Source organism: Macaca nemestrina, unplaced genomic scaffold (genome assembly GCF_043159975.1).
Source record: "Macaca nemestrina isolate mMacNem1 unplaced genomic scaffold, mMacNem.hap1 Scaffold_100, whole genome shotgun sequence".
NCBI classification, from domain to species: Eukaryota; Metazoa; Chordata; class Mammalia; order Primates; family Cercopithecidae; genus Macaca; species Macaca nemestrina.
Window position 1 is genome coordinate 113536 of NW_027257583.1, and position 27246 is coordinate 140781.

Sequence of the window (27246 nt, forward strand, 5' to 3'; positions counted from 1 at the left end):
TACACACACAGACACAAACTGTTTAATACGTACACAATTGTTAACTGGCATTGTTTTACATGAAATAAGGCAAATGTGTAGCCACTGTCCTAACTCAGTTCCACTCCTATCATATTTGCCCATAACACTGATTAGTAAATCTGATTCAACTGTTCTATAATCACAATTTAAGCTGTGTCCATTAAATTCCCTGAGGAATGCAAAAGGATACAACCAAAGACACAAAACTTAATTGACTGCTGATATTTCATTGTTAAATTGGGTAATTGATGGGTAAACGTAGTGGAACCGGTGGGTGGGCATTAGTTATATAAGGGGTGAAGCAGCAAGATACTTCATTATTAAAAGGTGTTTGAAAGAAATTGAAACACAGGAGTGTGTGTATTCAGCTGAAATAATATTAGAAAACCCGGAAATAAATCTCACTTAGGGTGTTAAAAAATTGCATTAGGGGAGATTCTGGGTCCATCGTCCAACTATGCAAACTGGATCTTGGAAGCAGGATCCCTTTCCTGCAATGAGACTTGTTTATTGGTGGTGGTGTTTCAGTGGAAACGATTTTAGAGAATGGCCCCTTCCTTTTGTGTATCTGCTGATTAGATTTCATGGCTGATTAGATTTCATGGGAAATCTGGGGTTTTAAACTCTATTTAAATGTTAACATAATTCATTCAAATGACAAAAAATCAACAGGTTCTTTGATGTGGAATCATCACAGATCCCTTTCTTCTTAGGTACAGTTATTAAAGTTGACCTACCAGAGTGAAACAATTATGGAGAATGGCCCCTTCCTTTAGTGTATTTGCTGATTAGATTTAATGGTACATTTATCATTAGGTATAGTGATCAAAGTTGACCTACCCAAGAGTAGAGATGTCCAGGGCAGAACTCAGGACTCTGTAGAATCACAGAATCTTGGATGCAACACTGTTCAAGCACATAAATATGCTCATTCAGAGTGTTTCGGTGTGACATGTGTGTGAATTGCAGTGTAATGAGCATGACACGCAGACAGGTTATCAAGTGGACTCACCTCAAAATCAGTTATGGGCATTACAGAACACTGATGGCAAGTTCCCGGATCCAGAGGAAAGAAACTCCAGCATCCTGTGTAAAGCCACGGCATCTGGATTTCTCATGCTTCCGGGGATCATGCTCCTGAAAATAGTGACTCCTTCCTCCTTGTGGAGCATCTTTCTCAGCAGCGCTCATTTCTTCTTCCAGGACTCTGTCCAACAGAAAGGGGAAGCCTTCTGATAGAGCACACCTGACCCATGAAAAGAAAAGGGAAAGAAAGGAGGCCAAAGGTCACACTCTCCCCATTCCACCATCCTCCCTAAAATCATCCTGATTTCATGGGCCCTGAGACCGGGGATGCTTCTGTACACCTCGAGGCCTTGCCACCTGGCCTAAATTCTATTCTCTTTCTCATTATCTGAAAATTTTTAAGAAAATCCCTAGAGCCAGGATCTTTATTCCTAGTAAGCCAAAAGTCCGAAAGAAACACCCAAATTCTGTCCCTCTTAGTTTGGGAAACAAGTCTACCTTCATCAGCATGACATTTTCCACCAAATGTGGTAACTGCAAGTCCACCACACAATGCTTAACTGGAATTGGAAGCAACATCTCAGACGATGAAAAATACATGCAACAATCCCTAAGACAAATGGTTTATTTTTCCCTTTCTTACTAAAACAACCGCCAGTTTTAACAATGGTATGCAAATCTCTTTTAGACGCCCTGCTTTTAAATCTCTATGTTTCCTCCTGAGACATGGACTCACTCCCATCACCCAGGCATTTACAGTGTTTAATTCTGGTTATATGCTATTCTCAAATTTACAACTATTTATTTCATCTCTCTCAAATGTTGATCCATTATCACATACATATTAAAATATTATCTCCCATGCTGTGTGATATGTTGTTTTTATATTCATCCTTTCTTAAATGAACCAAAGGTTTTAGTTGGATTAAATTGTGATTAGTCAAGTTTTCTGATTTCATGATTTCTTAAATTGCGGTCGTATGACCTCAATCACTGGAAATAGAATGTCATGAGTATTTCTCTTTACTTGCAATCATAAATACGGGGAATGTCATCAATTGGTATGTCGGTGATTGCATGATTTCCTGAAAGTCTTTCACAGTCTAATTTGGGCACTGAGTATTTCGTCTAAGTTCAGTGCATGTTTCCAACACTTGATGCTTTATGATTTCGGTATATAGCTTCCACAAGAGCATTTCCTGCAAAGACATGTCTTGGTCCCCACTGGTAAGTCATTTCACTCGAACACAGAATCAATAGGCTGAACATGGAAAGGTTATCGCTAGAATACTTATTAGACTGCACGGATTTCTTCTTTGATATTAAGGAAACAAATACACTATGTTATTAACTGTACTTCATTGATGATTCTCAAGTCAGAAAGTACAGGTCTGACTTCCTGTCCTTCAATGCCTGAAAGGATGATCGTAACTGCCAAAAGCACATAGTTAGAAGCACATCGCAGCTCAAACACACACACACCCAGACATATAAACAAAAACAAAGAAACACTCACATGGGCATGATTCCGCATGCCCACAAGTTCACGCAAGCAAACACATACACACAAACACACACATTGTTTTGTAAGGACAGAATTATTCCCTACCACTGTTTTAAGTAAACTAACGCATTCCCCAGGAGTTTTAAGTGAACTCCCTGGGGAATACAAGGGGACATACCCTATGACTCATTCTTTAACTGAGTGCTGATATTGGATTGGTGGACCGCGTACCTGATGGGTGGGTGGGGTGTTCGCGGTAGGCGGGGGTGAGTTATATAAGGGCTGATGCAGCCAGGTGGCGCGTCATTTGAAGACTCTCTCGGAAGAGATAGCGTCTTTCTGCAACGTGTGGTCCCAGCAGAAAAAGCTTGTGATCCTTGCTCCTGGCGACATGGAGGCCGATTCACTCCACTTGGGAGGTGAGTGGCAGTTCAACCACTTTTCAAAACTCATATCTTCTCGGCCAGATGCAGCTTTTGCTGAAATTCAGCGGACTTCTCTACCTGAGAAGTCACCACTGTCATCTGAGACCCAAGTCAACCTCTGTGATGATTTGGCTCCTGTGGCAAGACAGCCTGCCCCCAGAAAGAAGCTTCCTCTCAGTAGCAGGAGACCTGCTGCGGTGGGGGCTGGGCTCCAGAATATGGGAAATACTTGCTACTTGAATGCTTCCCTGCAGTGCCTGACATACACACTGCCCCTTGCCAACTACATGCTGTCCCAGGAGCACTCTCAACTTTGTCAGCGTCACAAGTGCTGCATGCTGTGTACGATGGAAGCTCACATTACATGGGCCCTCCACTGTCCTGGCCACGTCATCCAGCCCTCACAGGCATTGGCTGCTGGCTTCCATCGAGGCAAGCAGGAAGATGCCCATGAGTTTCTGATGTTCATTGTGGATGCCATGAAAAAGGCATGCCTTCCCGGGCACAAGCAGGTAGATCATGACTCTGAGGACACCACCCTCATCCACCAGATATTTGGAGGCTGCTGGAGATCTCAAATCAAGTGTCTCCACTGCCAGGGCGTTTCGGACACCTTTGACCCTTACCTGGACATCGCCCTGGATATCCAGGCAGCTCAGAGTGTGAAGCAAGCTTTGGAACAGGTGGTGAAGCCCGAAGAACTCAATGGAGAGAATGCCTATCATTGTGGTCTTTGTCTCCAGAAGGCGCCTGCCTCAAAGACGTTCACTCTACACACTTCTGCCAAGGTCCTCATCCTTGTATTGAAGAGATTCTCCGATGTCAAAGGCAACAAACTTGCCAAGAATGTGCAATACCCTGAGTGCCTTGACATGCAGCCATACATGTCTCAGCAGAACACAGGACCTCTAGTCTATGTCCTCTATGCTGTGCTGGTCCACGCTGGGTGGAGTTGTCACAACGGACATTACCTCTCTTATGTCAAAGCTCCAGGAGGCCAGTGGTATAAAATGGATGACGCCGAGGTCACTGCCTGTAGCATCGCTTCTGTCCTGAGTCAACAGGCCTATGTCCTCTTTTACATCCAGAAGAGTGAACTGGAAAGATGCAGTGAGAGTGTGTCAATAGGCAGGGAACCAGGAGCCCTTGGCGCTGAACACAAAGACAGGCGAGCAACGCAAGGAGAGCTCCAGAGAGAACCCTGCCTCCAGGTACCCGACTTAGAGGAGCACTTGGTGGAAAGAGCCACTCAGGAAAGCACCTTAGACCACTGGAAGTTCCTCCAAGAGCAAAACAAAACCAAGCCTGACTTCAACGTCAGAAAAGTTGAATGTACCCTGCCTCCCAAAGTGCTTGTGATTCATCCATCAAAATACAAGAGTGGGATGAACAACCGTCATCCTGAACAGCAAAGCTCCCTGCTGAACCTCTCTTCAAGGAACCTGACACCTCAGGAGTCCATGAACACTGACACACTCACTTCTCTGCAAGGGAGGACCAGGAGATCCAAAGGGAGGAACAAACACAGCAAGAGGGCTCTGTTTGTGTGCCAGTGATCTCAGGAAAAGTCTCCACCCAAACGCAGGAGTGCATGCGCACACACACTGACACACACACACATACACGTACACACACACACCCCCACGAGGGGGTTCACGCACGCACACACACACACCATCACATCACATACACAGTCAATCCGACATAAAGTAATGAGGAGCCCAGGTTTCTGTCTACACGAGAGGGACAACTGGATAGTGATGGCTGCGTTTCAGGATGAGCCCAGACATGGGAAACATCGAGTTTTGCAGTCGTGAGTCTTCTGAACCTGTGGAGGCAGTGTCTGTGTGTTTGTGTTCATGGTAGATGACATTCAGTGTGAATTTCTGAATATGACATATTGCGGTGTAGGATTGCGCGTGAGGTTATTGCAGGGGACGGGGTTGAATATTTTCTCTTGGGTGTGTTTCATTCGTCAGTTGTTGGTGAGCACCAGAAGTTGAAATTTTGTGAACGTGGGACTTCTGTGGTTCCTTCTCCCTACCTTGAGTAGTGGAAACTGGGACGCATTTGAAGAGAGGAAGGGTGTTCTTCTTTTGAACCTGCCTTGCAGTTTTTACATTGCTTGTTGAATGGCCCTCAGGCGCCCTAGGACTTGTGCCCTTGGTGGAACCCACAGAATGCTGGAGACAGACAGACAGACACACTTGCCTATTGAATGCTGTCCATTTCCAATGAATTGAAGCAGAAAATCATCCCACTGGTATGTGAGTCATTTGGAAGTAAGTCGTATTGATAATAAAGGAAATCAAACACAGGAGCGTGTGTGTATTCAACTAAAATAAAATCAGCAAGTGCTGAAATAAATCTCATTTGGTGTGTATCAAAATGGCATTTGGGAGATTCCGGGTCAATCGTCCAGCTGCGAAAGGTGCATCTCTGAAGCACAGTCCCTGAGCTGCAATGAGACTTGTTCATCCGAGGTGGTGTTGCAGTGGAAATGATTGTGGGAAATGGCCCCTTCCTTTTGTGTATTCGCTGATTGGATTTCAGGCTCCGTTTCTCGTTCGGTACAGTGATCCAAGTTGACCAACCCGAGAGTAAAGATGTCGAGGGCATAACTCAGGGCTCCGTACAACCACAGAATCTTGGGTGCAACCCTGCTCAAGCACACAAATGTGCGTATTAACAGTGTCTCTGTGTGACGTGTGTGCAAAGTACAGTGTGATGAGCATGACTGGCAGACAGTATGTTGCCATCGTATGTCCCCAACCACCGGAAATAGAATGTCATGAGTATTTGTCTCTTCTTGCAATCATAAATTCGGGGAATGTCATCAATCAGCCGGTCGGTGATTGCATGATTACCTGAAAGTCTTTCACCGTCTAAACTGTGCATTGAGTATTTCGTCTAACTTCAGTGCATGTTTCCAACACTCGATGCTTTATGATTTGAGTATCTAGCTCCCACCAGAGCGCTTCCTGCAAAGACTTATCTTGTTCCCCACTGGCAAGTCATTTCACTCGGATATAGAATCAAGAGCCTGAACATGGAAAAAATCAAGAGGCTGGAATGTCTATTGGATTCCCCGGATCCCTACACACACACACGCTCACAGGTGTACAGTCATTTCTACATAACATAATGTGGTCCTCAGGTTTTTGTCTATGTAAAAGGGACAACTGGTTAGTGATGGCCACATTTCAAGATGATCCCATATCTAATATGTTGTTGTGGAGTTGTGAGTATTCTGATCATGTGAAGGGACTGTCTCTGTGCATGTGTTTTCACAGTAGATGACATCCTGTGTGAATATCTGTAGACTACATTTTGAGGTGTAGGTTTTCCCCTCAGGTTACTGGATGAATTTGAATTTATTGTTCTGTCTTGGTTTGTTTTGATTAGTCAATTGGTAGGCGAGAGTAGGTGAAATTTTGCTAAAGTGGGATATAGGTGAATCATTCTCGTGAATGTGAATAATTGAGACTGGGATGCATTTGTAACATTGGAAGGGTGTTCTTACTTTTTATTCCAACTTTTTTTGCATTTGTTTCCAACTGATCTCAGGTGCCCTGGGTAGAACCTAGGTAATTCTTGGAACAGACAAACAGATGCTGCTAATTTTATGGTATGAGTTTAAGTTTAATTTAAAGGGAAAATTTTCTCACCAGTATGTAATTCATTTTCAAATAAGTTATACTTATCATCAATGGAATAATACACAACACACTGAAGTGTGTGAGTATGAAACTACAGTCAAATTAGAAAGTTCTTAAATAAACTGCATTTCATGAGTAAGGGATGGAATTTTCAGAAATTCGAGATCAACCATCTAGCTGTGAAATCTGTGTCTTTGAAGCAGTATCCCTGTCCTGAGAGTTGTTTTTCTCTGGTGGTATTTCAGTGGAAACTACTTTGGGGAATAGCCCCTTCACTTTTTATATTTGCTTGTTACTTTTCATTGTAAATCTGTGTTTTTAAACTGTATTTAAATGTTAATAGAATCCATCCCAATAAAACATAACCAACAGATCTTCTCATTTCTAATCATCACAGATCAATCTCTTGTTAGTTATGGTGATCAGTTTACTTACCTGAGAGTAAATGACACCTGGGCAGAACACAGGGCTCCATAGAAGTACAGAATCTTGGGTCCAACCCTGTCCAAGCATCAAAATGTGTATATTAACAATGTGTCTGTGTGAATTGTGTGTCAAGTAAATGGAGTTTAGTAAAACTTCCAGTAGATTATTAATTTGGCTCACTTAGTAATCAGCGAATGAGCTTTAAAGAGTATCAATGACCAGTGCCTACCCCTTAGAGATAAGAACTTCCAATGTCTTGTGTGAAACCATGGCATCTGGATTGCTCATGATTCTGAAGATAATTCTGTCCCCCATGGTTTCAGAATCACTGCAGGAGGTGGAAACAGATAACACATCAGTCCCTTGCTCTCTCTGCTCTCTTCACTCAGGAAAAGTCTCACTGGGACCAAGGAAAATCCTATGGTTTCCTAGGGAGAAGGATTTTTCTCAGGAGAGAAAATGGTGACTCCTTCCTCCCTGTTGAGCCTCTTCCTCAGGATTGCCCCTTTGTCTCTCCAGGACTCTGTTCATCAGACCTGAGATGCCCCCTGGTTGAGCACATCTGGCCTATGAACAAATAAGGGGAAGGAATGGTTCCAAAGACTGTACTATGCTCACTCCACCATCCCCTCTGAAACTATCCTGACTTCATGAGCCTTGGGTCAGGAGCTGTTTCTTTATATCTCTAGGCTTTGCCTCACAGCCTAAATCCTGCCCCATTTCCTACATCTTGTAAATTTTGACAAAACCTGTAGAGTCTAGATCTTTATTCCTGACAGGGCAAAGGGAGACACACCAGAATTCTGTCCCTCTGAGACTGCAGGACATCTCAGCTTCCATCAACATGAAATTTTGCATCAAATATAGTTACTGCAGGTCCACCTCACAATGAGTAATGGAAGTTGAGACAACATCTCAGACCCTGTACAGTTTTTGACCAAGCTCATTTAGTTTGGCAATGCTTTTACTCTATAAATCGGTTGTGAAAACACTTAGGATTCATGTTATTTAGTCTTTTAATCAGTCTGTTATTTTCAATGTATTTACTACACATTAGCTTAATATTTCTGATAAACTTTGTTGCAAAATTCTCAATATAATAGTGGCAAACCAAATCCAGCAATACATCAAAAAGCTTATTCACCAAGATCAAATCGGCCTCATCCCTTGGGTGCAAGGCTGGTTCAACATATGCAAATCAATAAATGTAATTCACCTCATAAACAGAACTAAAGACAAAAACCCCATGATTATTTCAGTTGACTCAGAAAAGGTCTTTGATAAAATTCAACGTTCCTTTATGCTAAAAACTCTCATGAAACTAGGTATTGATGGAGCATGCCTCAAAATAATAAGCGCCATTTATGACAAACCCACAGTCATTATCATATTGAACAGGCAAAAGCTGGAAGTATTCCATTTGAAATTTGGCACAAGGCAAGGATGCCCTCTCACCACTCCTATTCAATATAGTGTTGGAAGTTCTGGCCAAGGCAATCAGGCAAGAGAAAGAATAAAGCATATTCAAACAGGAAGAGAGGAAGTTGGACTTTCTTTTCTTGCAGATGGCATGATCCTATATCTACAAAATCTCATCACCTCAGCCCAAAAGATTCTTAAGCTACAAGCAACTTCAGCAAAGTCTCAAGATACAAAATCAGTATGCAAATATCTCAAGCATTCTTATACACCAACAATAGACAAGAAGAGAGCCAAATCACAAATGAATTCACATTTACAATTGCTACAAAGAGTATAAAATACCTACCTAGGAATACAGCTAACAAGGCAAGTGAAGGACCTCTTCAAGGAGAACTACAAACCACCACTCAAGGAAATAAGAGAGGACACAAACAGATGGAAAAACATTCCATGCTCATGGGTAAGAAGAATCAATATCATGAAAATGGCCATACTTCCCAAAGTAATTCATAGATTCAGTGCTATTCCCATAAACTACCATGGACATTCTTTACAAAATTAGAAAAAACTACTTCAGAATTCATATGAAATGAAAAAAGAGCCCATATACCCAGGACAATCCTAAGTAAAAATAACAAAGCTGGAGGCATCCTGCTACCTGACTTCAAACCATATTACAAGGCTACAGTAACCCAAACAGCATGGTAGTGGTACAAAACAGACACATAGACCAATGGAATGGAAGAGAGATATCAGAAATAAGCCTGCACATCTACAACCATTTTATTTTGGATGAAAACAAACAATGGGGAAAGGATTCCCTATTTAATAATAAATGGTGCTGGAAAAACTATCTAGACATATGCAGAAAACTAAAACTGGACCCTTCCTTATACCTTATACAAAAATGAACTGAAAATGGATTAAAGATTTAAATGTAAAACCCAAAACTATAAAAATCCAACCCCATATAAAAGTGGGCAAAAACTGGGTGCAGTAGCTCATGCCTGTAATCCCAGAAGTTTGGGAAGGTGAGGTGGGCAGATAACTTCAGGCCAGGAGTTCAAGATCAGCCTGGCCAACCTGGTGAAACTCAGTCTCTACTCAAAATACAATAAATTAGCCAGATGTGCTGGCAGGTGCCTGTATTCCCAACTACTCAGGAGGCTGAGACAGAAGAACCACCTGAATCTGGGAGGTAGAGGTTGCAGTGACCCGAGATTGTGCCACTGAACTCCACCCTGGGTGACACAGCAAGACTCTGTCTTAAAAAGCAAAAATAAAAATATTTTAAAAAGTGGGCAAAGGATATGAACAGACACTTATGCAGCCAACAAACATATGAAAAAAAAAGCCCAACGTTACTGATCATTAGAGAAATACAAATCAAAACCACAGTGAGATGCCATCTCATGCCAGTCAGAATGGCGATTATTAAAAAGTCAAGAAACAACAGATGCTGGTGAGACTGTGGGGAAACAGGAACACTTTTACACTGTTGGAGCGAATATAAATTCAAACGCTGTGGAAGACAGTGTGGTGATTTTTCAAAGACCTAGAATCAGAAATACCATTTGACCCAGCAATGCCATTACTGGGTATATACCCAAAGGAATATAAATTCTTGTATTATAAAGATACTTGCATGCATATGTTCATTGCCACACTATTCACAATAGCAAAGACATGGAATCAACCCAAATGCCCATCAGTGACAGACTGGATACAGAAAATGTGATACATATACACCATGGAATACTATGCAGCCATAAAAAGGAGTGAGATCATGTCCTTTGCAAGGACATGGATGAAGCTGGGAGCCATTATTCTCAGCAAACTAATGCAGGAACAGAAAACCAAATACACATGTTCTCACTTATAAGTGGCAGATGAACAATGAGAAAACATAGACACAGGGAGGGTAACAACATACACTGGAGCCTGTCTGGGGGTGAGTGAGGAGGGAGTGCGTCAGAATAAATAGCTAATCCATGTGGGGCTGAATACCTAGGTTACGGGTTGATAGGTACAGCGAACCACCATGGCACACACTTACCTATGTAACAAACCTGCACGTCCTGCACATGTATCCTGGAACTTAAAATGAAATAAAATAAAATTTTTAAAAACTTTATTTTTTCTAAGTCGTGTTTGCAATTTTCAATGTGAACTTTCTAGTAGACATTTATCGTATATAGAATTATATAGTTGATTTTTGAACAACTATGGGTCTGCCATTCTTTAAAATGCAAATTCTTTATGAGTGTGTGTATATGTACACATATGTGTGTATATATATTTGTGTGTGTATATATATGTGTACGTGCAGATAGATAGATAGAGAGATAGATAGATAGATAGATAGATAGATAGATAGATAGATAGACAGATAATGCTCCTGGTCTTCTGTTTGAGTAGGCTGAGAAGGAGGAGGGGGAGGAGTGATTGTTCTTGCAGTCTCAGAGGTAGCTAGGTGGAAGAGAATCTGTACAAATGAACACATGAAGTTCTCATTTGTAAGTGTGATTTAAATAATTGTACACCTGGACATAGAAGTGGAATGATAGACACTAGAGATCTGGAAGGGTGAGAGGGTGGGAGGGGCAAATAATAAACAATGGTTCAGATATCTGGATTCCTTGATCCCAAATGGTGTACAATTATTTCTCTTTAATTTGTGTCCATTTACCAGCAAGTTTGAGAGGAGTGAGCCAAGCTCAGAAAGGCATTCAGCTCTAAAATCAGATGTGCATGGCAATGGGCAGAAGTACCCTCTCCCTTTCTCAGAACAAATCCAAGCTTCCTTTATACCCCTTACGTACAGGAAAGTTATGTTCCAAAATGTATTTCTGCTGGAGGCAAAACATTTTATATTTTATGAAAAAAAAAACTTGTAACTTGGTAGAACTTAGAAATTAATATTGGAAAAACAGTAGGGCACTCTCTTTGAGACTTAATCTTTGAGACACTTCAGCAGCATATACAGCTTGTAATTCATCCTGAGAAAATCCAGATAGTATAAACTTGAGAATGTTCATGAGGAACGGAAAAGTACACATTTACTCACATATTTTACATTAAAGTTTATCAAGGGTAGAAATTCAAAAATCTGTTTTACTATGAATGTTCATATGAAAGTACAGACATTCACCTAAATTTTCCTGAAATTATTTAAAAATTAATTTGTCATTGGTAACAGAAACTTCCAAACATCTCCATTTTACAAGTTTCATTATCCATATTTTCTCTAAAATATTCAGAAGTAGAAAAAAATATATAGATTAAAATAGCTCCTATTTTTCAAATTTAAAATAATTGTTCAGTAACTGGGAAGAAAGGTTTACACAAATTGGAAATTCTGTATGTACATAGAAATTAATAAGATGAGAAAATTATGGCAAATAATAGGGGGCTTCAATAAGTTCATGCAAAATAACAATTATGAAAAAACTATGCATGAACTTTTAGCTTTTGCTTCAAAACACACATATGCTAGTTTATTTTAACTTTTTTTTTTATTTTTGAGACAGGGTTTCACTCCTCTCACCAAGGTTGCAGTGCAGTGGAGCAATCTTGGCTCAAAGTAACCTCTGCTTCCCAAGTTGAAGCGATTCTCCTGCCTCAGCCTTCCAAGTAGTTGGGACCTTGTCTGGTTAATTTTTGTATTTTTTGTAGAGGCTAATTTTTGTATTTTCTGTCGAGGCAGGGTTTTGCCATGTTGGCCAACCTCCCAAAGTGCAGGGATTACAGGCGTGAGCCACCATGCCCGGACCTGTTTTAACATATATGAACAGGATTTAAAACATCAGTCTGAAAAGAGCCACATGAATTCTGCCGAACTTGAATCCTGCCAAACCTGAAATAAGAACAAACATCAAATTTATGGTGAAGCTGGGGTACAAAAAACGGTGAAATAAATTATTCTTTATGAAAAGTCTATGGGAAAAATGACCTGAAGGATCAGTCGTTTACAAACGGATACCTGATTCTAAGAAGAGGTAAGACAATGTTGAAGATGAAGCCCACAGAGGAGGGGCACCCATTCCAATTTTTGAGAGAAAAAAAATTGTTTCTATGCCCTAATTGAGGAGAACTGACAATTAACGGGAGATATTATAGCCAACACCACAGACATCTCAATTGGTTCAGCTTACAGAACACTGACTATAACGTGAAAGTTGAGAAACTTTACATTTGATGAGTCCCGAATACCCTTGTGCCTAGATCAGCTATGGACAAAAGCAGAGCTATTAGTGACTATTTTGAACAAGCAGAATCAAGATCCTGAAGCATTATTTTGAAGAATTATAACAGGGAGTGAAATTGACTTTATCAATAGGATCCTGAAGGCAAAGCACAATTAAAACAATGGCTACCAAGAGGTAGAAGTGCTCCAGTCAAAGCAAAAGCAAACTTCTCAAAAGCAAAAGCCATAGAGGTTTTGGGGATGCTCAAGGCATTTTGCTTGCTGACGTTCTGTAGGATCAAAGCACCATAATATTTGCTTAGTAGGAGAGTTCTTAGAGAAAATTAGCAAATACTTTTGCAGAAAAGTGCCCTGTAAAGCTTCACTAGAGAGTCCCTCTGCACCACAACAACACTTCTGTTCCTTCCTCTCGACAAACACCAGTAATTTTCAAAGAGTTTTCATGGGAAATTATTAGGCATCAACATTACAGTCCTGATTTGGTTTCTTCTGACCTTATTTTTCCTAATCTTGAAATAACTGTAAAGGGCACCCATTTTTCTTTAGTTAATAGTAGAAGACTGCATTGACATGGTTAAATTCCCATGACCCTCAGTTCTTTAGCAATGGACTGAATGGTTGGGATCATCCCTTAATGCAGTGTCTTGACCTTAGTAGAGATTATATTGAGAAATAAAGTTGATATTTATATTTTTATTTTTAATTCCATTTTCACTGACATTTTTAAATCCCTTCACAATTCACGTTTGTCTCAAAGGTATTTAAATTTAGAAATCATATCAAGTGAGGTTGGTGCCACAATGGCCGAATAGGAATAGCTCCGGCCACCAGCTGCCAGCGCGAACAACACAGAAGATGGGTGATTTCTGCATTTCCAATTGAGGTACCGGGTTCATCTCACTGGGGCATGTTGGACAGTTGGTGCAGGACAGTGGGCACAGCCCAACGAGTGAGAGCCGAAGCAGGGCAAGGCATCACGTCACCTAAGAAGTGCAAGGGGGAAGGGAATTCCTTTTCCTAGTGAAGGGAAACTGTGACACAGAACACTGGAAAATTGGGTCACTCCCACCCAATACTGTGCTTTACCAAGGGTCTTAGCAAACAACACACCAGGAGATTATATCCCATGCCTGGATCGGAGGGTCCCAAGCCCACAGAGCCTCTGTCATTGCTAGCACAGCAGTCTGAGATCGAACTGCAAGGTGGCAGTGAGGCTGGGGGAGGGGTGCCCACCATTGCTGAGGCTTAAGTAGGTAAACAAAGCAGCCAGGAAGCTCGAACTGGGTGGAGCCCACTGCAGCTCAAGGAGGCCTGCCTGTCTCTGTAGACTCCACCTCTGGGGACAGGGCATAGCTAAACAAAAAGCAGCAGAAACCTCTGCAGATGTAAATGTCCCTGTCTGACAGCTTCGAAGAGAGTAGTGATTCTCCCAGCATGGAGGTTGGGATCTGAGAACTGACAGACTACCTGCTCAAGTGGGTCCCTGACCCCCGAGTAGCCTAACTGGAGAGCCTAACTGGGAGTAGCCTACCTGGAGTGGACCTCAAGCAAACTCCAACAGACCTGAAGCTGAGGGTCCTGACTGTTAGAAGGAAAACTAACAAACAGAAAGGACATCCACACCACAACCTCATCCATACATCAACATCACCAAAGACCAAAGGTAGATAAAACCACAAAGAGGGGGAAAAAGCAGTGCAGAAAAGCTCAAAATTCAAAAAATCAGAGCACTTCTCCCCATCCAAAGGAACGCAGCTCCTCACCAGAAACAGAACAAAGCTGAATGGAGAATGACTTTGACAAGTTGAGAGAGGAAGGCTTCAGTTGATCAAACTTCTCAGAACTAAAGGAGGAATTATGAACCCAGCACGAAGAAACTAAAAACCTTCAAAAAAGATTTGACAAAAGGGTAACTAGAATAACCAATGCAGAGAAGTCCATAAACGACGTGATAGAGATGAAAACCATGACACAGGAACTACATGACAAATGCACAAGCTTCAGCAACCGACTTGATCAACTGGAAGAAAGTGTATCAGAGATTGAAGATCAAATGAATCAAATGAAGCAAGAAGAGAAATTTAAAGAAGAAAGAGTAAAAAGAAATGAACAAAGCCTCCAAGAAATATGGGATTATGTGAAAAGACCAAATCTACATCTGATTGGTGTACCTGAAAGTGATGGGGAGAATGGAACCAGGTTGGAAAATACTCTGCAGGATATCATCCAGGAGAACTTCCCTAACCCAGCAAGGCAGGCCAACATTCAAATTCGGGAAATACAGAGGATGCCACAAAGATACTCCTCAAGAAGAGCAACTCCAAAACACATAATTGTCAGATTCACCAAAGTTGAAAAGAAGGAAAAAATGTTAAGGGCAGGCAGAGAGAAAGGTTACATTACCCACAAAGGGAAGCCCATCAGACTAACAGCAGATATCTTGGCAGAAACTCTACAAGCCAGAAGAGAGTGGGGGCTGATTGTCAACATTCTTAAAGAATTTTCAAACCAGAATTTCATATCCAGTCAACTAAGTTTCATAAGTGAAGGAGAAATAAAATCCTTTACAGACAAGCAAATGCTGAGAGATTCTGACACCACCAGGCCTGCCCTACAAGGGTTCCTGAAGGAAGTACTAAACATGGAAAGGAACAAACAGTACTAGCCATTGCAAAAAGATGCCAACATGTAAAGACCATCGATGCTAGGAAGAAACTGCATCAACTAATGAGCAAAATAACCAACTAACATCATAATGACAGGATCAAGTTCACACATAACAATATTAACTTTAAATTTAAAAAAGCTGGATGGAGAATGACTTTGACAAGTTGAGAGAGGAAGGCTTCAGTTGATCAAACTTCTCAGAACTAAAGGAGGAACTATGAACCCAGCACAAAGAAACTAAAACCTTGAAAAAAGATTTATAAATGGGTTAAATGCTCCAATTAAAAGACACAGACTGGCAAGTTGTATAAAGAGTCAAGACCCATCAGTTTGCTGTATTCAGGAGACCCATCTCACGTGCAGAGACACACATAGGCTCAAAATAAAGGGATGGAAGAAGATCTAACAAGCAAATGGAAAACAAAAAAAATGGCAGGGGTTACAATCCTAGTCTCTGATAATACAGACATTAAACCAAAAAGATCAAAAGAGACAAAGAAGGTCATTACATAATGATAAAAGGATCAATTCAACAAGAAGAGTTAACTATCCTAAATATATATGCACCCAATACACGAGCATCCAGATTCATAAAACAAGGCCTTAGAGACTTACAAAGAGAGTTGGACTCCCACACAATAATAGTGGGAGAATTTAACACCCCACTGTCAACATTGGACAGATCAACGAGACAGAAAGTTAATAAGGATATCCAGGAATTGAACTCAACTCTGCACCAAGCGGACCTAATAGACTTCTACAGAACTCTCCACCCCAAATCAACAGAATACACATTCTTCTCAGCACCACATTGTACTTATTCCAAAATTGACCACATAGTTCGAAGTAAAGCACCATTCAGCAAGTGTAAAAGAACAAAAATTATAACAAACTGTCTCTCAGACCACAGTGCAATCAAACAAGAATTCAGGATTAAGAAACTCAATCAAAACCACTCAACTACATGGAAACTGAACAACTTGCTCTTGAATGACTACTGGGTACATAACGAAATAAAGGCAGAAATAAAGATGTTCTCTGAAACCAATGAGAACAAAGATACAACATACCAGAACCTCTGGGACACATTTAAAGCAGTGTGTAGAGGGAAATTTATAGCACTAAATTCTCACAAGAGAAAGCAGGAAAAATCTAAAATTGACACCCTAATATCACAACTAAAAGAACTAGAGAAGCAAGAGCAAACACATTCAAAAGCTAGCAGAAGGCAAGAAATAACTAATATCAGAGCAGAACTGAAGGAGACAGAGACACAAAAAAACCCTTCAAAAAATCAATGAATCCAGAAGCTAGTTTTTTGAAAAGATCAACAAAATTGATAGGCAGCTAGCAAGACTAATAAAGAAGAAAAGAGAGAAGAATCAAATAGATGCAATAAAAAATGATCAAGGGGATATCACCACTGACCCCACAGAAACACAAACTACCATCAGAGAATACTATAAAAACCTCTACGCAAATAAACTAGAAAACTTAGAAGAAATGGATACATTCCTGGACACATACACTCTGCCAAGACTAAACCAGGAAGAAGTTGAATCCCTGAAGAGACCAATAGCAGGCTCTGAAATTGAGGTAATAATTAATAGCCTACTAACCAAAAAAAGTCCAGGACCAGAAAGATTCATAGCTGAAACCTACCAGAGGTACAAAGAGGAGCTGGTACCATTCCTTCTGAAACTATTCCGATCAATAGAAAAAGAGGGAATCCTCTCTAACTCATTTTATGAGGCCAGTATCATCCTGATACCAAAGCCTGGCAGAGACACACCAAAGCAAGAGAATTTTAGACCAATATGCCTGATGAACATTGACACAAAAATCCTCAATAAAATACTGGCTAACCGAATCCAGCAGCACATCAAAAAGCTTATCCACCATGATCAAGTGGGCTTTATCCCTGGGATGCAAGGCTGGTACAACATACTCGAATCAATAAACGTAATCCAACATATAAACAGAACCAAAGACAAAAACCACATGATTATCTCAATAGATGCAGAAAAGGCCTTTGACAAAATTCAACAACACTTCATGCTAAAAACTCTCAATAAATTCAGTATTGATGGAACGTATCTCAAAATAATAAGAGCTATTCATGACAAACCCACAGCCAGTATCATACTGAATGGGCAAAAACTGGAAGCATTCCCCTTAAAAACTGGCCCAAGACAGGGATGCCCTCTCTCACCACTCCTATTCAACATAGTGTTGGAAGTTCTGGCCATGGCAATCAGGCAAGAGAAAGAAATAAAGGGTATTTGATTAGGAAAAGAAGAAGTCAAACTGTCCCTGTTTGCAGATAACATGCTTCTCTATTTAGAAAACCTCATCATCTCAGCCCAAAATCTCCTCAAACTGATAAGCAACTTTAGCAAAGTCTCAGGATACAAAATTAATGTACAAAAATCACAAGCATTCTTATACACCAATAACAGACAAACAGAGAGCCAAATCATGAATGAACTCCCATTAACAATTGCTTCAAAGAGAATAAAATACCCAGGAATCCAACTTACAACAGATGTGAAGGACCTCTTCAAGGAGAACTACAAACCACTGCTCAATGAAATAAAGGAGGACACAAACAAATGGAAGAACATTCCATGCTCATGAACAAGAAGAATCAATATTGTGAAAATGGCCATATTGCCCAAGGTAATTTATAGATTCAATGCCATCCCCATTAAGCTACCAATGACTTCCTTTACAGAATTGGAAAAAAACCACTTTAAAGTTCATATGGAACCAAAAAAGAGCCCGCATTGTCAAGACAATCCTAAGTCAAAAGAACAAAGCTGGAGGCATCACACTACCTGACTTAAAACTATACAGCAAGGCTACAGTAACCAAAACAGCATGGTACTGGTACCAAAACAGAGATATAGACCAATGGAACAGAACAGAGCCCTCAGAAATAATACCACACTTCTACAACTATCTGATCTTTGACAAACCTGACAAAAACAAGAAATGGAGAAAGGATTCCCTATTTAATAAATACTGCTGGGAAAAGTGGCTAGCCATAAGTAGAAAGCTGAAACTGTATCCTTTCCTTACACCTTATACAAAAATTAATTCAAGATGCATTAGAGACTTAAATGTTAGACCTAAAACCATAAAAACCCTAGAAGAAAACCTAGGCAATACCATTCAGAACATAGGCATGGGCAAGGACTTCATGTCTACAACACCAAAAGCAATGGCAACAAAAGCCAAAATAGACAAATGGGATCTAATTAAACTAAAGAGCTTCTGCACAGCAAAAGAAACTACCATCAGAGTGAACAGGCAACCTACAGAATGGGAGAAAATTGTGGCAATCTACTCGTCTGACAAAGGGCTAATATCCAGAACCTACAAAGAACTCAAACAAATTTACAAGAAAAAAACAAACAACCCCATCCAAAAGTGGGCAAAGGATAAGAATGGACACTTCTCAAAAGAAGACATTTATGCAGCCAACAGACACATGAAAAAATGCTCATCATCACTAGCCATCAGAGAAATGCAAATCAAAACCACAATAAGATACCACCTCACACCAGTTAGAATGGCAGTCATTAAAAAGTCAGGAAACAACAGGTGCTGGAGAGGATGTGGAGAAATAGGAACACTTTTACACTGTTGGTGGGACTGTAAACTAGTTCAACCACTGTGGAAGACAGTGTGGCGATTCCTCAAGGATGTAGAACTTGAAATACCATTTGACCCAGCCATCCTATTACTGGGTATATCCCCAAAGGATTATAAATCATGCTGCTATAAAGACACATGCTCATGTATGTTTACTGCAGCACTATTCACAATAGCAAAGACTTGGAACCAACCCAAATGTCCATAATGACAGACTGGATTAAGAAAATGTGGCACATATACACCATGGAATACTATGCAGCCATAAAAAGGGATGAATTTGAGTCCTTTGTAGGGACATGGATGTAGCTGGAAACCATCATTCTCAGCAAACTATCACAAGAACAAAAAACCAAACACCGCATGTTCTCACTCATAGATGGTAACTGAACAATGAGATCACTTGGACACAGTAAGGGGAACATCACACACTGGGGCCTGATGTAGGGTGGGGGGAGGGGGAAGGTATAGCATTAGGAGGTATACCTAATGTAAATGCCGAGTTCATGGGTGCATCACACCAACATGGCACATGTATACATATGTAACAAACCTACACATTGTGCACATGTGCCCTAGAACACAAAGTATAACAAAAAAAATCATATCAAGTGTGAAATAAAGAAAATTATATAGAGAGAGGGAGAACAGAATCTATAAATATGCATATTTGTGTACATACATCCATATACATACATATCTGTGTGCATGCAGTAATTTTATTCTCCTAAAGCAATGCCTCTGCCTTCCACCCTCACTGTACATGTCCTAGTCCTGTGATGTCCCTAGAACTGAGCACTTGATTTCCTTCTCTGCCTCCCACATGAACAGGGAATAGAAATGGAAACTATACTCTGTGGTTACTGTTGTGAAAATCCATGTCCCCCACAGGCTAGTTTTGCATCTTACATTCCAGTTCCCATTGTAAAAAAAGCAAGCAACAAACAAAAACTACAAAAGAAAAAATGAAATATTTGAAAGTCTAGAGCCACAGAGGTTCCGGATTCACCCACCACCCACAGTGACCTCCGCCGCCCTCCAGACCTGAAGGCAGTTGCGCCTGAACAGCCTGCCTCTTCACCATCCATGAAAAGAGGTGACCTTAAACTTCAATAGATTTTACTCTGTTCAAAAGGAACCAGGTCAACATTCAAAGTCAGTGGTCTGGCAACTCTCAACTTTGGCCAGAAAGTATTGGAAACATTTAACGTGCAGTGGATGAAGCAGCCTGGCCCCACTGCACACAACACACTCGTGGGGACTCAAAGGAGGATACTCAAGATCCGCTGGGTGGAAGTGAGGACAGACCCAGAAACACGGGGGGTAGGGGGGTCAAACCAGTAAGGCTCAGGCCCTGACCTCCTCCTAGGCCCTGCCCCTCCAGAACTTGCAGTTTTTTCTGACCCAGAAGTGGATTTCACTGATGGAAAAGAAGTTCAGTATTTCTGGTCCAGCCCAGTAAGCTGCTCCCGTCGCCCAGCCTTCCACACCCCTGCAGACGTCACAATGCCTACTCCCACTAACCCCACAAGGGAGCTATGCATCGCCTAGAGACGGTCCTTGGCCTGCAACCCCGCGATGGGGTCCAGGGTCTGTGTCCATTTCTGGTTAAAATTGCTCTAAGGCTGGTCGCTGTCTTGGCCTTCCCTGCTTCCTCTCTGTTTACTTCTCCCCTCCTCACCCCCTATGAAGCTTTTACTCAGGAGATGGATTATCGCCCCTCTTCGAGTATCAAGGACACCACCACGACACCGCACTGTCTCCTTGACCCTGGGATTCTGCAGACCTCAGTCTTCCTCTGAGGTCCCCTCACTCCCTACCTCATTTTTTCCATCCTTCTGGGGCCTGGGTCTGCTATACCTCAGGCTTCCTCTTCACAGTCACAGACGGAAGGAGCCCCCTTCATCCTTGGGCTCTGGCCACAGTTCACCTGCTGCAGGACATTCAGTGGCTTTCAGTAGTTCATCCAGACATCCAGATGGAAGTGGGATTTCCTGGAAGAAAAGCAGGACCCCAGAATTACACTGAATTCTAACACAAGAGCCCAGAGTCCCCTTCTGCATGGGACATTAAGCTGCAAACACTACATAGGCACTTAATGCTCAGCTTCCCTTTTAACATCTGGTCCAGCTGTGTCCCTCCTCCTTGGAATATCTCAGAAAATATATCTCCACATAGAGTTGTTTAAACTCATCATCCTATGTGATTCCAGACCATCGGGGGTACAATGGGTCCTCACCAGAACTTCCACTCTGCTTGGAAGACTTAGAAAATCCTGGGGCTGCTCAGAGGGTCAGATTCCCATTTCTGGGTTTCAGAAAAACTTCAGTCTTCCCCGGACAAGTGAGGAGACAGAAAATGTCTAGTCTCTGGCACATCTTTTGCAAGCAATGGCGGCTCCCAGGAATCAAAACCATCAATGAATATATTTTTGAGACTCTGGTCAAAAGAAGAGTCATTCTGCAATTTCAGGTAGGATGGAGTGGTTTTGTGGCTCCTGAGGTGATTTTGAAAAGATCTGGACCCTCACAAGAACCATGGAGGACATTTCTGGCATTTCCAGACCAGGAGGAGTGACTGATGGACCTCCAGTGTTACTAGGAAAACTTTTTGTTGGACAGCTTTGCTTTGGCTTTCAGGCCTTCACATAGGTTGCTTAGATCATGGAAGTGCTTCTGCATTTCTGCATAGGCTCAGGATGCCTTCTCAAGTCGTCCCTGCAATTATGAGACAGTTTCTGTCTCCAGAGGTCACTTAGAATAACACAAGAGGCTTCACCTTCAAAGGGACACCAGACAATATAGCCACAGTTCAGCCAAGATTATCTGTGTTTACATACCTGTAAAGTAACACTCCTAGTTACCTCCATTAACGTGGACATCTTTCATGAATAGAGAAACTCTAGTGATTGTTATATAACAGCTGCCACAAAAATTAACCAATAAAAATAAATGATAAATGAAAAATATTTAATAATTATGATAGTGAACGCAATGACCTAAATAGTAAGAATTTTAATACTGGTGACAATATGAACATAAGGATACAAAAATCAATGTGGAGATTCTCCTAAATATATGAAAAGTTCACAAATTGGGTCCTCCTTGTGTAATTCGGAGTCAGAGTCAAAGAATTTCACTATGAAATGTGTTCCATGACGGCAAACATGAGAAACAGGTGAAAGGAAAGCAAGCCACAGGAGAGCATGGGCTAATAGGACCACTTGTGTGCAAACCTCTCTAGTCAAGGACTACCAGCCAGAGGTGAAGAGAGTTTGGCTTGTGTCTTGCCTACCACTGGGCACACAAAAGCTTTCGGTAGTGCAACCAGATGGCTGGTTTGGCCTGGCTCCCTGCAAAGAAGACATGTATCTGATCCTCACCAGCCCATCAGTCCTGGAACTCAGAATCCTACATGCAGTAAACATGAAGCTCCAACTCCATAGCTGACTTCACCTCCTTACTGTCCTTCTGCCATCTGGTGTTTCAGGTGCTCTCCAGATCTGGACTTCTTGGCTCCCCTACCTTTATCAAGTGAAGTCAGGATGTATCATTCTCAGAGTTCTCCTGCCAGTCCAAGGTGAAACTCACCAATACAGGCATACCCTGGATGGACTTCCTTGGAATATTTAGAAAACAATGAGCTTGCTCGGGGGTGGTGTGAGCTCTAGGAGTAGAGTTACGGTTTCCCATGGAAACCTGAGAGGACTTAGAATAGTCCCAGAGGCCTAAGCAGTCCAATCTGCCCTGGAAACATCAGGAATGATATACTTGGTCTTCCTGAGGCTCCAAACTTTTTCTAAATAAACTCAGAGGTTACAGAACCATTTTTCTCTCAGGAACTGAAGTGGAGTTATTTGCCTTCTGCCAGCATCTCACTTTTTTTATTGTCTAAGTTAGCTTTTGAGCCCAGAAGTAGATATTCCTTGTATTTGATTTACACAGGGAGCTTCCTAGAACGCCCATGCGTCTGGATACTTTCTGCATTCACTCAGGTATTCACAAAATGCTGCAGTTCTGCTGAAAATCTATGAGATGATCATTTGATCACCCGAGCAACTTTAGAATGTGTCTTCTACGGAAGCCCTGGAGCCTCCCTTCTGGTATTTCATCCATTGCTGGTACTGAGTACCCAGGGTGAAACCCTCCATCAGACATTGTCAGCAATTCCAGTATGGAGATGGCACTTACGTGATGGGGCTCAAGAATCAGATGGTAGAAGACCAGCCAGGAGGTGAAGTCTCAGTAGGCTTGGGGGCTTAATGTTCGATGCACACCAGACTTCTGAGACTCAGGAAGCGGGTGTGGATCTGTCTGCCCAGTGCTTCTCATCTACAGCCTGGACCAGCCATTTCTTGGGGCGAACTACTGAAAGTTTTTGTATGACCTGTGTCAGGCAGGACTCTGGCCAGACCCTTTTCCATAGTCCATTTGTAATGTATTTCCACGTGGCACAGGCATCTCCACTTTTGCCCAAGCCCTCGTGTGGCTCAGAATTATTCTCCCTACTGCCACTCTTCTTTGCCATCACAGAAGATATTTCAAGATGCAGCCCCAAGCCTCTCCCTGTAATCAATAACATGAGGGCTCATATGGGAACAATGCCACAGGCTTACAGGAATATGCTCTTAAATATCTGCTTTTTTATTATTCTCTTCATTAAAATGACATTTATATCACACCATTGTGATTGCTATTAATATTATTATGTGGGTACAGTTCTTTATCATGGATAGATTTGTGGTAGTTATTAGGCAATGTTGAATAATTTTGTTTATGTTCTGAAGACTGTTGAATTTGCTGAAGATGATTAAAAGACAACCTGAAAACATACATACCACAGCAACCCCAAGACTCCTACTGTACCAGCTGGTGTCCTGTAGAAGAATGGGCTTCCTGACTTATTCTTTTCTTTTTCGGGCAAGTACCTATTCATACCAGCATAGGAGATGGATGAAGTGCACCCTGGTCTTGCCATGGGCTCAGAAAGAATTCATACATATGCTTTATGTGCTTGGAACTCTATGTGTAGGCCTGTGAGCCCTAGAATGCACTTTCTTTCACCAACTAGTCCACCTAAAAGTTTTCTAAGTCAAATTCCCCCTCCATGCTTGGATAGGTCATGAATGGCTTTCTGTTACTCACCTAAGATGAAGGGATACTGCTAAATCAGGTTTGTGGCCAAGAAACTTTTACCTGGAGTGGCAGGAGAGGGACTACCTGTTCACCAGAGTCTCTGCAACATTTTCTTTTTCTTCTTCTTCTTTTTTTTTTTTTTTTTTGCGATAGAGTCTCACACTAACACCCAGGCTGGAGTCCAGTGGCACAATCTTGGCTCACTGCAACCTCCGACTCCCAGGTTCAAGCGATTCTCCCGCCTCAGCCTCCTGAGTAGCTGGGTTACAGGTGCATGCCACCACGCCTGCCTAATTTTTGAATTTTTAGTAGAGACGGGGTTTCAGGCTGGTCTCAAACTCCTGACCTCGAAATCTGCCCGCCTCGGCCTCCCAAAGTGCTGGTATTACAGGCATGAGCCACCACGCCCAGCCTCTGCAACATTTTCTAAGTCAGTACAGTAGTTCTTTGAGCCACTTTTTCAGTCAAAGAACTCGTGAAAAAGTCCTCCAAGAACTTGTGACCTTCTGGAAATTGTCAAAATCTCTACAGGTGTCCAGAGTCATCCAGAGCTGTATTGCAAACCACTGACTGGGTTCCACCATTAGTAAAGCAAATGCAAAATATGCCATGCCCACCAAAAAGAACCCAGAAGCCGTGGTATTTAGCTCTTTCCATCTTTCTTGCCTCCTGCAGGTGGGAGATTACAGAGTATGATGCCCTCCTACGCCTCTGGAGGACATGCCAGTGCCTAGAGGTACCAGTAGAGAGGGACCAAGAAAGAGCAGATGACAGTCAGGTGGCTGGGAATGACATTGTCCTGGGGTTTTTTGCTTGTCATGAACTCTGCCGCTGGGCAAATGTACGGGTCTGGACACATATCTTCTCTGGATCCCTGCCCCATCAGCCAGCTATCTTATCTCCTGAAAGCTGGTAGGTGTTGGTCAGCATGGTGTTGCAGGACCAGGGTTATATTAACATTCCCTCTTAGGCTGAAACAGCAGAAGTTAACACAGGAGTCCCCAGGTGTGCACATGCCAACCTCCAGATTGTTTTTCTTCTCGTTCTAGATGTTCATCCTTGCTTTCTGGGACTTGAAATAACCCTACACCACCAAATATTTATGCCTATTATCCACTTAGGGAAAACTTGTATGTCCCAAGTCCATAGGGTTAGTATTATTATCACTAGTACTAGTATCATGATGATCATCATTCCTGTTAATATTCATCAATATTTTTATTAGTACCATTGTTAGTATGGATTTTTCATTATTGTAGAGCAAGGAATATAGTTTATCCATTCACAAATGGTGTTCAGTTACTAAAGATGACTACAAGGCATGCTCTGCAGACATATACACACACAGCTGTGCTGGAGACCCAACTTTGCCACCAATTGCTCTTTCATAAGATGAGCTCCCTCAATACCCACCAGTTTTTCAGGACTCGACCTGAGCTGGTTGGGCTAGACCTGGAAAAGTTTCCTATTCTCAGCTGTACCTGGAAAAATTTTAAAGACTCTTCCAAGGCCCAGTAATAGCTTTTGGCAGCTTCCAAGACCAGAGAGGGTTTCTTGGCCATTCAGAGCCATTCAAATATTCTAAGTAAACTCAAGGAACCAGAAACCCCACTTGCAGTCATGAAATACCAGTGAATGGCTTCTGTGAGTCTCTTCAAGTTTTTCAAAGATAACTGCCTGGAAAGGCTGGCCAGGAAGTCACCCAAGCCCATCCCTCTGCAGGATGTTCTGTGTCAGCCAGGGACCCAGTGAATTGCCATTGAACAGAAGGGTGGAACAGAGACAGCATGCCTGAGCTTCTGGAAACATTCTAAGTGCCCTTGTTGGCCCAGAAAAGACTGGTGCTGCCCTACGAGGCACAGATATGGCAACCTAGCCACTCTAGGAACCACACAAGATTTAAAGGCTCCCAGGAAGTCCAGGAAGGGCAAACATGGCCTTTTAGAGCCATCAGATTTTATTCTAAGTCTTCGTGGGAGACAGAGCACTTGGCTTCATAAAAACACCAGTGGAGGTGATATCACTTGCCCCAGTATCCGGTCTTTTCCACCTCATCTCAGAGCCAGGCTGCCACCATTTCCCAAAGCTGCTGTGCAATGAAAGGGGAATATTCTAGGTGCTCTCCTGTGCCCATGAAATTCTGTGGCTGCACTAAAGGCAGGGGTTGTCCTCCGGAATGCTCTTCAGGAATCTGACAACACTAGTCAAGATTAGAGAAGTTCAATTCAAAGTCATACAAAACCAATCACAAAAAAAAAAAAAAAAAAATACATAGTGAGACAAAATGATGAACACACCTGCTAATAATCATGAATGACAATAACAACAATGATGATCTTAGTGATAATGCCACCAACACTGTTAATGGCAATAACAATAAACCTGAGGTAATGGGTGTTAGGGTCCCGATTCACCGATGTGAAGGATGGCGCCAATTTCTGGCCTTCCAGAAATAAAGGAAAAGTAAACACCTGAAGGAGGAGGAGGTGAACCTGGAGCTCCCGCCGGCCTCTGGGCGCTCCTTGGTGGAAGGAGAGGGACTTGGTCCTGAGCCTGCCCAGGATCCACCCGCACCAGAACTCGGGAGTCCCAGTCCCTGGATGGGCTCAGTCCCACCCAGGCCAGACGCCCCGGAGCCCCGGAGCCCGGGTCCTCCAGCCCTCGCTGCCGCCGCTCCTCGCGGAGCCCGGGCCCCCCGCGCCACCTCAACCTTAGCGCGGCTCTGCCAGGGCAGCGCCAAGGATGCTCCGGGCCCAGCGGGGGCATCCTGCCCCAACGGGATACTGACGCCCTGAGGGCGCGGAACAGCGCGGCCTGTGCAGGGCCCGCCATCTTGGGCCTTGCAAAAAGAGCTGCCTCTTCAACGCCCCCACCCGGAACCTCCCCAGAGGCCCCAGCCCCAAAGCCAGGGCGGCGACGCCTTCCTCACGCTGGGTAAAGAAAACTCAGGTCCTCCCTGGAGACCCGGCTCGCCGCGGCAAGCAAACCGCGCATGCGCCCTGCATGGCCGGACCGATGGGTTTCATTGCCCTTTGCCGGCCATGAGGTGGCAGCACAGGACGTTTGGCCTTTACTGCTTAGCGGTGGACCTGAGTCT

At 42.5% G+C, this 27246-nt stretch overlaps 1 protein-coding gene across 3 annotated transcripts in view; it reads right to left on the reverse strand.

Annotated features, from left to right (window-relative positions):
• The window catches only part of LOC105499857 (SH3 domain and tetratricopeptide repeat-containing protein 1-like), a 106205-nt gene extending 85122 nt beyond the window's left edge, over positions 1–21083 (reverse strand). Inside the window, exons 1-3 of one of the 3 annotated variants that reach the window (XR_011618763.1) lie at positions 20835–21083; positions 7071–7136; positions 1034–1267 (exon numbers count right to left, since the gene is read on the reverse strand). The gene's annotated coding sequence lies outside the window, so the exon portion shown is untranslated. The other 2 variants (XR_011618765.1, XR_011618764.1) reach the window with 2 other exon arrangements.
• Between the last annotated feature and the right edge of the window lie 6163 nt (positions 21084–27246).